At 35.4% G+C, this 13,478-nt stretch overlaps 1 non-coding gene across 1 annotated transcript; it reads right to left on the bottom strand.

Annotated features, from left to right (window-relative positions):
• Positions 1-7,572: 7,572 nt before the first annotated feature.
• LOC121382393 lies at positions 7,573-7,795 on the bottom strand. The gene has a single exon (XR_005959165.1). It is a non-coding gene; the product is annotated as a small nucleolar RNA U3 (small nucleolar RNA).
• Positions 7,796-13,478: the final 5,683 nt, after the last annotated feature.

Raw genomic sequence — 13,478 nt, forward strand, 5'->3', positions numbered from 1 at the left:
CGCGAGTGCGGTTTTTACAACCGTGATTTGGCGACTAGGCGTCATTAAGTCTGACGATCTGAGAAAAATATACCGACTCTGGGATAGGTGGAAATATCAGATGATAGATGAGGTACCGCGTTGTGCCCCCAGGCGATATTCGCTGTCTCTGAGAGTTTTGAATAAATAGCTAGGGTTTTAGAGATATCGCGGAGAAACATAGGAAGGCTTCCAGGGATCGCTGTCCGTCCGGACTGGTAAATAATTTTATTTCTGCTCTGTGTATAACCTTGATGTGATTGATGTGACTTTAAATATTTTAATACTGTATTATACCAATATTATTTAGACGGTGCTGCCGGTCATCTGACGCAGTATTCTGTAGGCTCACTGTCCTAAATAATTATAAAAAGCTTAACCAGTCATCCTAGAGGACCTAGGTAAACTGTAGGTTATTGTCTTTATTGTGATAGGTACCAGTATTAATTCTGTGTTACAAGGTTACTGAATGAGTAGTTAAGGGTTAATTAAAAATTAACCAGTTAGGAATAGAGTTGTAATTCCTTTATTAATTAAGTTCCCCTGGAAGCGTTTCTCAATTATCACACGTTATTGAACGAGTAGTAAGGGTTAATTAAAAATTAACCAGTTAGGAATAGAGTTGTAATTCCTTTATTAATTAAGTTCTCCTGGAAGCGTTTCTCAATTATCACACGTGTGGGTGTTGTTTCACGGTGAAGTGATTAGCATATTGTGTAAACTAGACACCTAGAGATTAACTAATTAAGTGATCAGTTCTGGGTTGTATTATTTGTTGTTGTTAATTAACTACTGCGGCAGTACATTTGTCAGCGTAGGTTAATACAGATTCCAAAGTGTATTGTGTTTTTGTTGTGTTTTCTAGTGAACTAAACGTGCTATTATAATATATACTTTATATAAGATCGTATCTCTGATCATACCTAGAGACGAGCCACAGCGGGTATAACTGCCTGTTACAGAGAGATCTAATAGATATACAGTTAGGAGAGATGTTTGGACAATCGTGTTTCATTCAGTTACGGGTATTATAGGATCCCCGTGACAATGGCAATTCAAAAAGGGCGATTATAATGATTTATTGTTTTGGTGGGATTTGGGTAAAAAAGAAAATTAAAATACTGACTGTTGATTATTGTAAACAAAAAACGCAGGACTGAACGGACTTACATTTATAACTTATAACAAGACGAAAAATTCTTAACACAGCTACATGTAGACGAACTCGGACAGTTGGACGACTACTCAGAATTAACTAATGTACAGGGAGCTAGAATTAGGGCTAAGGTTAATGAAATTGAACAAGGTGAAAGATGCACTTCTTATTTTGTTAAACTTGAAAAACAAAAAAGCTAAAAATAAAATTATGCATTCATTAATAACCGAAGATGGAACAGTAATTGACACACAAGACGAAATTTTAAATGAAACTACTAAATTTTACAAAACATTAAACACATCTGAAAAGACGGACGTTAAGTGACGAAGACAGACGAATGTGAAGGAGAAATAACTCTTGACGAAGTTTCTTCCGCGATTAAATGTTTTACCAATTATAAATCACTGGGCTGTGATGGCTTGACTGCCGAATTCTACCAGAATTTCTTAGGTTTAATTGGTAGTGATATGGTAGAAGTAATTAACGATGCCTTTGAAAAACTAACTTTCAGCATGCGTCGAGCTGTAATTGTACTAATTTGGAAAGGTAACGAAAAACAATTCCTCAAAAATTGGCGACCCATTTCTTTACTAAATAGCGATTACAAAATTATTACAAAAGTTTTTGCTAGAATTAAAGAATTTTTACCAAAAATTATTTACTCAAATCAAAAATGTTCAGTTAAAGGCAGATCAATTCATGAGGGAGCATCACTGATAAGAGACTTAATAGAATATGTTAATCGTAATAATTTACCTGGGTTAATACTTTCTTTAGATCAAACAAAAGCTTAGATAAGAGTAGAATGGGATTTTCTGTTTAAAGTTTTACAAAAATTTAATTTTGGGCCAAACTTTATAAAAATTATCACAACATGTTATACTGATATTCAATCAGCTGTTAAAGTAAATGGGAATGTATCAAATTTCTTTGATCTTTCTCAGGGTATTGAACAGGGGTGCCCGATCAGCACTGTTCTATATATTTTGGTAGCTAAAACTTTGGCCGAAGCTGTTCGGGAGGATTCCAAAATTAATGGGATAACTTTAAAAGATGGCTTCGTTAGTAAATGGGTAGGGTACTCGGACGACGGTAACGCAACCTTATCAGACTTAGACTCAGTTAAACAACTTTTCAAGATTATATTTATGAACATGCATCTGGAGCTAAAGTTAATTTTCAGAAAACCAACGGTTTTCTAATGGGGAAACTTAGGTACGAGAAAGACACTCCTCTTGGTCCAATTATAAGATTAAAATATTAGGTTTTTACTTTGGTAATAATATTGATGTTTCGGCAGATAAATGGGAACCCAAAATTAAAAAAATTAAAACAATTCTAAATACCGTTTAACCGGAAATTTGTTTGTGGGTTTCGAGAGTAAGTAGTCAGCATACTTGAAAATCCTTTAAAATATCTGAAAACATCAACAAATTCTATCTAAAGTATTTATTGTGAAAACCATAACACACTGACAATTTACCGGAACATTTTATTTCCTGACATGCGCAGTCCACCGGATACGACAAGAGAATAGTATAGTCAAGACAACAAGTGATAATTTAAAAAAAAGTTATTGCGTGAATCTCACTGTTTGTAGAATATAATGAAATATTTTTAAATTTCTATATTATTTTTGTCAATGTCTGTCCTTGATGGTTAATCACAAACTGCACAGTTACATAATAATAAATAAACATTACAGATCATTATTGATCAAATATGCACAAAATGTAGAAAAAAAGAGGCCGGGACCTCCCGGCTTGTAGCTTTGGAGGCCAGGCCCGCAAACCAGTTTAGAATTTTGTAAATAATTTTTAAACAACATACACTAAAGAAATTAAAAGGAAACAAAAACACAAGCATGCACTACATTATTTATTATGATACAAGCACAAACACTTCTATATGCACATATACATATTTTATCATTCAACGAGAACTCGTTCATTGTATATAGGTAGGGATTTCGTTGAATAAATGGGGTACCTGGTTTGTTCTTTGTTACTTGAAAGAGAAGAAAAACATGCGCGATGGAGTGGACTCAGTCTTACACGCCTTTTTTCACTGCGACAAAACTAGATCATTCATTAAACAAAGCGAACCTATCTTTAAAAAAACTTTGGGATACAAATTCAGATTAAATCCATATAGAATTATCTTTGGAATCAAACATAAACCTGGCAACTATGCGTCGAATTTAGGGATCTTTCTCTGGAGTAACGTTATAACGGTAATTTGGACTACACGAAAATTATTAGAGGGTGATAAGCCATGTAATAAAATGGCACTTTTCAAATATTTAGCATGCCTTTTGACTGCCGAGGGGCGGGATCTATTTAACTTTTTTTCTCGTTCCAACCAATGCACCACAACTGGACAAAGGCCATGGTATGTACTATCCTGTCTATGGGAAAGTGCATATAAATGATCTCTTGCTGCATTATGAAAAATGTAGCGGGTTTCCTCTGATGACTACGAGTCAGAATTACCGAATGTTTGACATCCAATAGCCGATGATTAATTAATCAATGTGCTCTAGTGGTGTCGTTAAACAAAACAAGATTTGTTTACTGTTGATTTGCAGGACGACCGGACCGAAATACAAGAACTCCGAGGAGAACTGTTCAACGTGGTAGCCCAACATTGATAAAATTAAACTTTTATTACATATTTGGACCAGCCTCAGTGGCGTAGTGGTAGGTACAGGGTTCGCACCCAGGTACCGGCTCCCACCCAAAGCAGTTAAACAACTCAATGGGTAGGTGTAAGGCCCATACACAGACGTGTGTGTGTGTGTGTGTGTGTGTGTGTGTGTGTGTGTGGTAATAGTCATTGTACATAATTCATATTCAGGCTAGTCTTCTTTTAGAATTTAATGCATTTACCAGTAATTTGTTTTATTAATTTACATAATTTCTAGAGAACACTTATTTTTGTTATTGGTCATCAATTGGTTCTGTTTCAGCGTATAATAATATGGCTTAAAACGATTTTCTGTTAGCCAAACAAGTTAGACTAAATTAATTACATTATAATCGTAGTTTATTTGTTTAAAACCAAGCTTTAAGCTACACTACCGTACTTTTCTGTTCAATGATATTCAAATTTTAGAACACATGCAATGGTCTCAGCAATTTTAAAGTTAAAATCCTATTTATAAATCCTTTGAACTATTTATTTTGTTAAAAAATCTGTGACTGTGTTTTTCAAGCTAGCATGAACGTTCAGGCAGCTTTTGACATCCATTTGGTACGGACAGTTTATATGTGACAGTGGAAAAGGGAATACAGAGATACAGACAGACACGCATTTTTGGCGTTTTGTGTGTGTGTGTGTGAGAGAGAGAGAGAGAGAGAAAAAAAGAGTTTGTGTATATCTGTGATATACATATATATATATATATATATATATATATATATATATATATATATATATATATATAAAATTAAATTTTATTTGCGTCTATATACTTTACGGCAATCTGATTGGTCCAGAGGTACTTACTTTTTTTCGTTCATATCTCGATGAACCGAAAAAAATTAAGCCACGCCTACTACCCCCCCCCCCCCCCCCCCCCCCCACTGACTCGCACTACTTTTGTAAAACAAGCTGGATTATTCTGGCAATCATATTTAGATATCTTGAAAAAAAAAAACGTGAAAGCTACACAAATTCTATACGATAAATTAATAAAAAAATGCTATAGCAGAGTAGACATGTAGATATATATATTATATACGCATTGATTTTTTGTTAAAAACACACCCAAAAACCCCAACCTCTTCGCTAATCATGACGAGACTCGGTCGGTGGCCAAAGAAATCATGTAGGAAACTTCACTTCTGTAACTTATTTTTTGGTTCATGCAAGTATGAACCGAAAAAACGATGTGCACATTGTATGAGCCCGCGTAGCGGGTCATACAAAAGTTCATACTTGCATGAACCAAAAAATAATTGCGGTCAATTCTTAAAAATATATATATATATATATATATATATATATATATATATATATATATATATATATAGAGAGAGAGAGAGAGAGAGAGAGAGAGAGAGAGAGAGAGAGAGAGAGAGAGAGAGAGAGACTGTGTGTGTGTGTTATGATTTGATTTGTTTAACGACACAACTAGAGACTAATTTATTAATCATCGGCTATTGGATGTCAATGTGTGAGAGAGAGAAAATGAGAAAGCGCGTGTGCGTGCGTACGTGTGTGTGTGTGATTTGACCATGTGAAAGCAGGTAATTAAAATGTCATTTGAGAACAAACAACCTGTTCGCTGGATGACTGAAGGTCATCATAATAAGTTATCGATAGAAAATCCAAATCGTCTCGTCTCGGAGATGGAAATATCCTAACAAACATGTCATGCTGAATTTATGTGTCCAGTGAAAATAACAAATTAAAAATATAAATTCCTTCTGACCAAAACTTAATTTCGAATCCAGATATTTCATCAATACAGCATTCCTAGGATTAGAAAATGATAATGAACGGGTAATTGTTATCTTGTTATTCCTTTAATCAGAAAGGTGTCCCGACACAAACTATAAATATATGTATATAATTTCCTTACAAAATGCAGCATTTTATCTAACATTTAATAACTTTAAAAAAATCAATACTACAAACCAAACTCCAAATAGAAAAAAATAAATTGAACGAGGAGACCAAATTTAATTTGTAGAAATATTTAGACGCTTTTTCCACCTTGGTAAAATGTTCTATTTTATGACGTTCTGGCAGCTATATTTAATTACAGTACACAAGGAACTAAATTACGCTGCATCATTCGATCTTTCAGAGACATGTCTATGGAAAGCGACATTGGGAATTTCATTATTTCACAAGTATATTTGCGTCAGAGTAAAATTTGGTCTTGTCGTTAAAAGATCGGGTCGGTAGCTAGACTGAGAGGAAGTCGTATGATATAAAGAAGGCATCCAATCAGCGGAATTATTAACAGTTTCAGTCTACTCGCGACGTAATCGAATCGGCGGAACTCAAGAGAGATTAATTCATTGAAACAAATTATGTTAAATGTAACAAGAAGCCGTCAAATGAGAAATCCTTTTGAACCCTTAACAGAAAACTGAACGAATAAAAATGTCCTGCCACAGTCGCGTGCTTTCATTAACTCTAAAGAATCAGGATCGAAAGAGGAGAAAGGAGGAAGGGAGGGAGAAAGAGATGGATAGAGATAGATAAACAGAGGAGAGAAAGAAAGAAGTGTTTTATTTAACGACGCACTCAACACATTTTATTTACGGTTATATGGCGTCAGAGAGAGAGAGAGAGAGAGAGAGAGAGAGAGAGAGAGAGAGAGAGAGAGAGAGAGAGAGCGAGCAGTAGTGCCACACGGTATTGAGAGAGAGAGCAGTGGCGCCACACGGTACTGAGAGAGAGAGAGAGAGAGAGAGAGAGAGAGAGAGAGAGAGAGAGAGAGAGAGAGAGAGCAGTGGCGCCACACGGTATTGAGAGAGAGAGCAGTGGTGCCACACGGTACTGAGAGAGAGAGAGAGAGAGAGAGAGAGAGAGAGAGAGAGAGAGAGAGAGAGAGAGAGAGAGAGAGAGAGAGAGAGAGAGAGAGAGAGAGAGAGAGAGAGAGAGAGAGAGAGAGCAGTGGCGCCACACGGTATTGAGAGAGAGCAGTGGTGCCACACGGTAGAGAGAGAGAGAGTGAGAGAGAGAGAGAGAGAGAGAGAGAGAGAGAGAGAGAGAGAGAGAGAGAGACCGGTGGCACCGCACGGTATACGTCTTAATTTTCCCACTGACAGGATAGCTCATACCACGGTCTTAGATGTATCAATCGTGGGACATAGGTTGGGACGGGAGAAAACCCCCAAGTTATCTCACCTCATGCGAGCAATACCACTGGGTTACAACCGGCCTCCAGACAGAAAGAAAGAGACAGACGGAGATAGTTAAAAGTGTGTCTTGTTTAACGACACCACTAGATGACATTGATATATTTATTGTCGACTACTGGATGTCAAACATTTGATAATTCTGACATACATATATTAGAGGAAACTCGCTACATTTCCCCCGTTAGCAGCAAGGGATCTTTTATATGAACTTCCCCAATAACAGAACGGGACATATCATGACCTATTATATGCCAGTTGTGGGGCACTGGTTGGGACGGGGAAAACAAAAAGAAATCGAAGATTTGACCCAACGACCACAGGCGCTCCATCCACCCTAACCCGTGTTGTCATCTGGATGATGATGACAATGACAATGATGAGAACACATTCAGAATGGACGTGCCTCAACACTAAAAAAACCCACTCAATTTTGACTGGATCTGTTTAGGTTACGTAGTACGAATCTGAATTAGGTTCTTCTAAACTCACTATTTTAGATTTATAAAAAAGGGTTGAGCCACTCAGAATGCCTCCCCTTCCCCCAACTCTCCAAAATAGAAGATGAGGAACGGTCATCATTGACCGGGAGCAAGTCACCGAGAAAACGGCGACACTCCCAGCCCGCTTCGCGCTCAGAAGAGGAGGCCGTGTCTCGTCCTTGTGGTCTCGATCGTTCGTCAGTGTTACTTGACGTCTTGGCGATGCATACTATAGAAATGATCCCTAAAAGTATGATCTTAAATAACTCACCTGCATATTTTCTTGTATATAGAAATTGTTTATGACTAACTATATGGTAGAAAAGACTCGCATATGAATGTGTTAATATTCATGTTAAATAGCTTCTATATTGTTAATGTGAGAACACCGCAAAACATACTACATAGTATGTTTTACGTTCTAGTTACTTTACTATATTACTGAAACTAAATGTGAAAATAATAATAAAATACGGAAAACAACAACAACAAAAAAACCGCAAAATATCTTGAAAGACTGAATTCTAGCCTCGGACTCATCCTTGTTTCTGATATATATATATATATATATTTTTTTTTTTCTGTTTCAAAAATTTATTTTTTCTATTTCAGATTCACGAAACAACAGGGACTTCTGGCAGCCCTACGCCTCACAGAACCTCGGAACGAACCGGTAAGTATATTATTTACAATTATTGACATAATTTAAATTGTTTGTTCAAAGGTAAGTATGAATTATTAAAAAATTAAATGTGCAAATTATATATTATTATGAAAAGGTGAGTATAAACATTATATGTTATTATTGTTTAAGTTCTTTTCATCATATTACATTAATTAAATGTTTCAATCACTGTTCCATAATGTCTGTGTTTGTATATCATTTTTTTAAAGCTATTTCTTTTTTGTACCTTTTAGTTTCCATGAAACAATTACGTTTTCTGTCTGGGTTTAGGTTGTATCTCTTTACTATTTCTTGTGTAACTGTCCTTCCTGTGTTTGTTTTGAATGTGTCGTTTGTTTCTGATAGATAGATAGATAACAATTTAACGTGTCCATATACCACTAGGGTTTCGAACACGCCCATCCAGAGTCCGGCCTCCGATAAGATCGGTGGCCTGACTCGGGATGAGGGGAGGATAGAGTTGAAAATGGGCAGAATTTTGAAAATAGCTATTAGTAAAAAAGTTAATAGAATAAAAAAAAGAATAAAAAAGAAAAGAAAAAAGTTACAAGCCAAAAATAAAAAGAATTGACTGCTCGGCCGAATATTTATATAATTTGGAGCATTTTAGATGGACAGTCCAAAATGACATGCAAGGTAGACCACCTTTCGTAAGATTGGATTTCAAAGGAATACACGCGCATGACGTTTGTACTGGTATGCATATTCAACGATATATAATGCACATTATTGCTTAATATGAAAAAGTATATTATTATATTTAATTAATAACACGGTTAAATGTGACGGCTATTATGTATAACGGGCGCAGCCATTTTGTTCCATCGCAGTGAATACGCTTTCTGGCGAGCCGGTGGTTACGTAATGCTTAAAGCGTCACGTCAGGAATTAGTCCTAAAATTGAAGAAACAAATGTACCTGATTTTTGAGTGATGATGAAACAGGCTGGCGTCGCAGTGTTCTGTAATAATATCCATGTCAGTAAGCCAGCAATAAGTATATATTATTTTTCAATACCAGACTAGGCAATTAATTACCGTCGTCTAGACACATACCGATATTATTAACATCACATGGTATGGTGAAATAACCTGCCAACCCTAAAATAGCAATAGACATTAGCCGTCATGCGTTATTACTGAAAATATTTCTGTAAAAAAAAAAACTTGATTAAGTAGACTTTTCCATCTAAAATCACAGAACTGACCAATTACGTAGTCACAAAGAAAAGAAAATTATCACTTGGGTAGCACGAGTGGTCGTTTTTGCTCCAACGTAGCCTACTAGTATGCTTTTGTTTCTTTGGTTTTTAAAGAGAGAAAAATATATAACCCCATTTCGTTCTGTTAATAAAAATTGAAATATATATAGTTATATAGTTTCCTATATTATCAAGTAATTTATGATGTTTTACAAGTTCGGTTGATCAAAGGGAAGCAGCGCATTGTCGTAAATTACTGCGTTTGTTTACACTGTGCATACAAGAGTTGGTAGGAGCTGACGTCACTTCCTTCCACCCTAGATCACCTGACGCGACGAAAACGAAACAAAATGTCTGCGCCCAGTTAGCAGGAATAATCACGTTTTGTTTTTTTATTAATTCTACAATTACGCGTTTTTCATTTCTTAAAGTGCCAGTATGTGTTGGTGGTCCGGGCATGTATCTTCCAACACATAAGGCTCATATTTGACGTTTTCTCCCATTCTTCTTTCTTTTAACTTATATTTCGTGCTTATATCCAATTAAGGTTCAAGCACGCTGTCCTGAGCACACACCTCAGCTATATACGCTGTCTGTCCAGGATAGTGGGTTAATGGTTAGATGTTAGTGAGAGAGAAGAGGGTGTAGTGTCCTCCCCTTTAAAAATGGATTTGTTGAGTCGCTGAAGAATGACCTGGCATTGTTTAGCACCTGCTGCAGTATTCATTAAGTAATTTTAACATATTTTTGTTCTTATATCCAATTGAGGTTCAAGCACGCTGTCACCTCGGTTATCTGGACTGTTTATCCAGGACAGTGGGTTAATGGTTAGATGTCAGTGAGAGAGAAGAGGGTATAGTGTCCTCCCCTTTAAGATGGATTTGTTTAAGATAAAACATTTATTAAAAGACAAAAACGGTGGTAAACATATGTATGATATGTTAAATTCACAAACTGTCATTCCAAAAGCACAATTGAAATATGCAAATGAAGGATACATGTATGATACAAAGAAATGGGAAAAGTATTATGTTATTCCTTTTCGATGTGTAAAAGACACAACATTATCATGGTTTCAGTATAGAATAGTACACAGAATCTTAACTACTAATACATTTTTGTATATGATACATTACGTGGATTCTAATGCTTGCGACTTTTGCAAAGCTTCATGTGAAACGTTACAACATCTTTTCTTTGACTGTAACAAGGTTAACCACATTTGGGAATCAATACGAGAATGGATATTGACTGAAACAGGAATTGACATTATTTTTAGTCAAGATATTGTTATGTTTGGTATGATCAATAACGAAAATAGTAACTTTGTAAATTGGTTGATTATCAGCATTAAATATTATATCTATCGTATGAAAGTACAGAATTTTTTTTAAAATATCAATGGAGTTAAAAACATTTTGCGAAACAAGTTTGAAATAGAAAGATTTATTTTATACAAGAATTGCAATTACGAAATGTTTAATCAACAATGGACACCATGGCTGAATCTCTTTGACTGAAACGTATTTCCTAACAATAGTTTGTTTCGAATTCCAGGTCTTTTTCATTTCGCGCTAGTATAGATTTACACCCCCCCCCCCCCATGTATTTATTTATTTATTTTATTTGTTTATTTATTTATTTATTTATTTTGTTTTGTTTTGTTTTGTTTTGTTTGTTTGTTTGCTTATTTATTTATTTATCAATTTATTATTATGTGTTTTAACCATTATATCTTCTTTCTTCTTCTCCTATATTTCCCAGTCCTTTCCATTATATGCGTCATAGCAATTTGTTTTGTTTTTTTTACCAATCTTTAATTTATACAGAAACATTACAAATGCATTTATGTATCAAATTGTTATATATGACTATATAACATTATTATACCACAAATTAGATATATGTACTTGTATATAAATTATATTACTTTGATGTAAGGCCATGAATTCAAGGCTCCCCAACCTTGACATGGTCAGAATGGACTGGGGAAAATATCCAATTGAGGTTCAAGCACGCTGTCATGGACATATACACCTCAGCTAGCTAGACTGTTTATCCAGGACAGTGAGTTAAGAAAGAAGTCGGTGTTGTAGTCTTACACTACCCACTGTGTCGTTAAAACTCGCTCTATGTGAAAGCCGGTACCTGGCTGCGAACCCAGTACCTAGCAGTCTTATGTCCGATGGCTTAACCACGACACCACCGAAGCAAGTTAATGCACTAGACAGTGTTAGGCTGCGTTAAGCCAGGCCGAGCGAAAAGAAACAAAAAACGTCCGCTAGACTGGTTTATGCGCTTCACGGTAAACCAAATGACCACACTGGGAACCAATCAAATATTTCGCGAACGTTAGCGAAAGTTTGTGGCTGAACTTGGAGTAGATGACTGTATACACGTCTCTGCTCTGGACTCATGGGAATTGTCACCAGTAATTCGGAGTAATCAGTAAGCGCATTAAGTAGGCTAAATGTTTTAATAATTGCGAAGTCTGAACTTGGAGTAGATGAATCATGGGAACTGTCACCAGTAATTCGGAGTAATCAGTAAACGCATTAAGTAGGCTAAATGTTTTAATAATTGCGAAGTCTGAACTTGGAGAAGATGACTGTATACACGTCTCTGCTCTGGAATCATGTTAATTGTCACCAGTAATTCGGAGTAATCAGTAAGCGCATTAAGTAGACTAAATGTTTTAATAATTGCGAAGTCTGAACTTGGAGAAGATGACTGTATACACGTCTCTGCTCTGGAATCATGTTAATTGTCACCAGTAATTCGAAGTAATCAGTAAGCGCATTAAGTAGGCTAAATGTTTTAATAATTGCGAAGTCTACAACAACACTACGGAAACTACCATAATAACAAGAAACGATTATTTGCTAACGATACCGACTAATATGTAATCTAGTATATAAGTGTGATATTAGATAGAAAGAAAAATTCAGCAACATCATATTGACTATCGCCCTTGCAAGAGGTTTTTAATATGCACTTTACACGTATATATCCCTTCTGTAAACCATCTTGTCACATACGTAATTTTAATTTTTGTATTCATTTATTTAAACCCCCCAAATCCCTCATATGCCGTTGCTAACGGAAACTGTAAATATACTGTTGTTAATTGTCAAATACATAACATAGCTTTTGATATACCAGTCGCGGAGCACAGGATATAAAGAAATGTCGAAATGTAGTGTGTCAAAACCAAGGTCTGGTGACTGCTTCATTCAATGCAAGTCTAGTGGGTAAAAATCCCCACCACTACATGGTGTAAAAATTAATTAATTCATTTATTCAGGGATGAATTGATAGGTGGTTCCGGATGGATGGATGGATGGATTGTCTGATAAACCGTAGCTTACCATGTATACGCTTCTCTCCATACACGTTACCTCCACACACAACAAAAAACCAAAACCAACCAAACAAACAAACAAAAAACAAACAGACACAACAACAACAACAACAAAACTTTAAAACACCCCACCAATCATATTTTAAATAATATAAATACATTGTATTCTAATTCCTGAGTTTGCTGCATTGTAAGATGTTTCCGACTAATAAAATATTTCTACGATTAAACTTACATATTAAATATATTTTCTTATTTAGAATATCAGTGTCTGTATATTCAGTGTGTTTCTGGTCGTCTTAATATTTGTAAAAAGCCCAATCTGGATTTTGTCTTCAAATAATTTCGTACGTATGAAAAAATATATTTTAGGAAATTAAATGAAATTTAACCTAGTACGAATTTTAGAACGATCAGAAACACGTTTAATATGCAGCCACTAATATTTTATGCAGAAAAATATATTTGATATGTAATTACAATCGTTAAAAAGTCTCTGTTAGTCGATAACATCTTAAAAATTGGAGCAAACTCAGAATGTCCATTTAAGAGTGACTACGTTCGTAATCGATGGAAAGAAGTAACACAGAAACTGAAATCAACTTCAGCAAAGATACTGTCATGTTAGCATAATATAATATCAGAAACAGGGGTGGGGGTGGAGTGGAGTTTGAGTTTGTAAGAATTCACAGTATA

This window comes from Gigantopelta aegis, chromosome 9 (genome assembly GCF_016097555.1).
Source record: "Gigantopelta aegis isolate Gae_Host chromosome 9, Gae_host_genome, whole genome shotgun sequence".
NCBI classification, from domain to species: domain Eukaryota; kingdom Metazoa; phylum Mollusca; class Gastropoda; order Neomphalida; family Peltospiridae; genus Gigantopelta; species Gigantopelta aegis.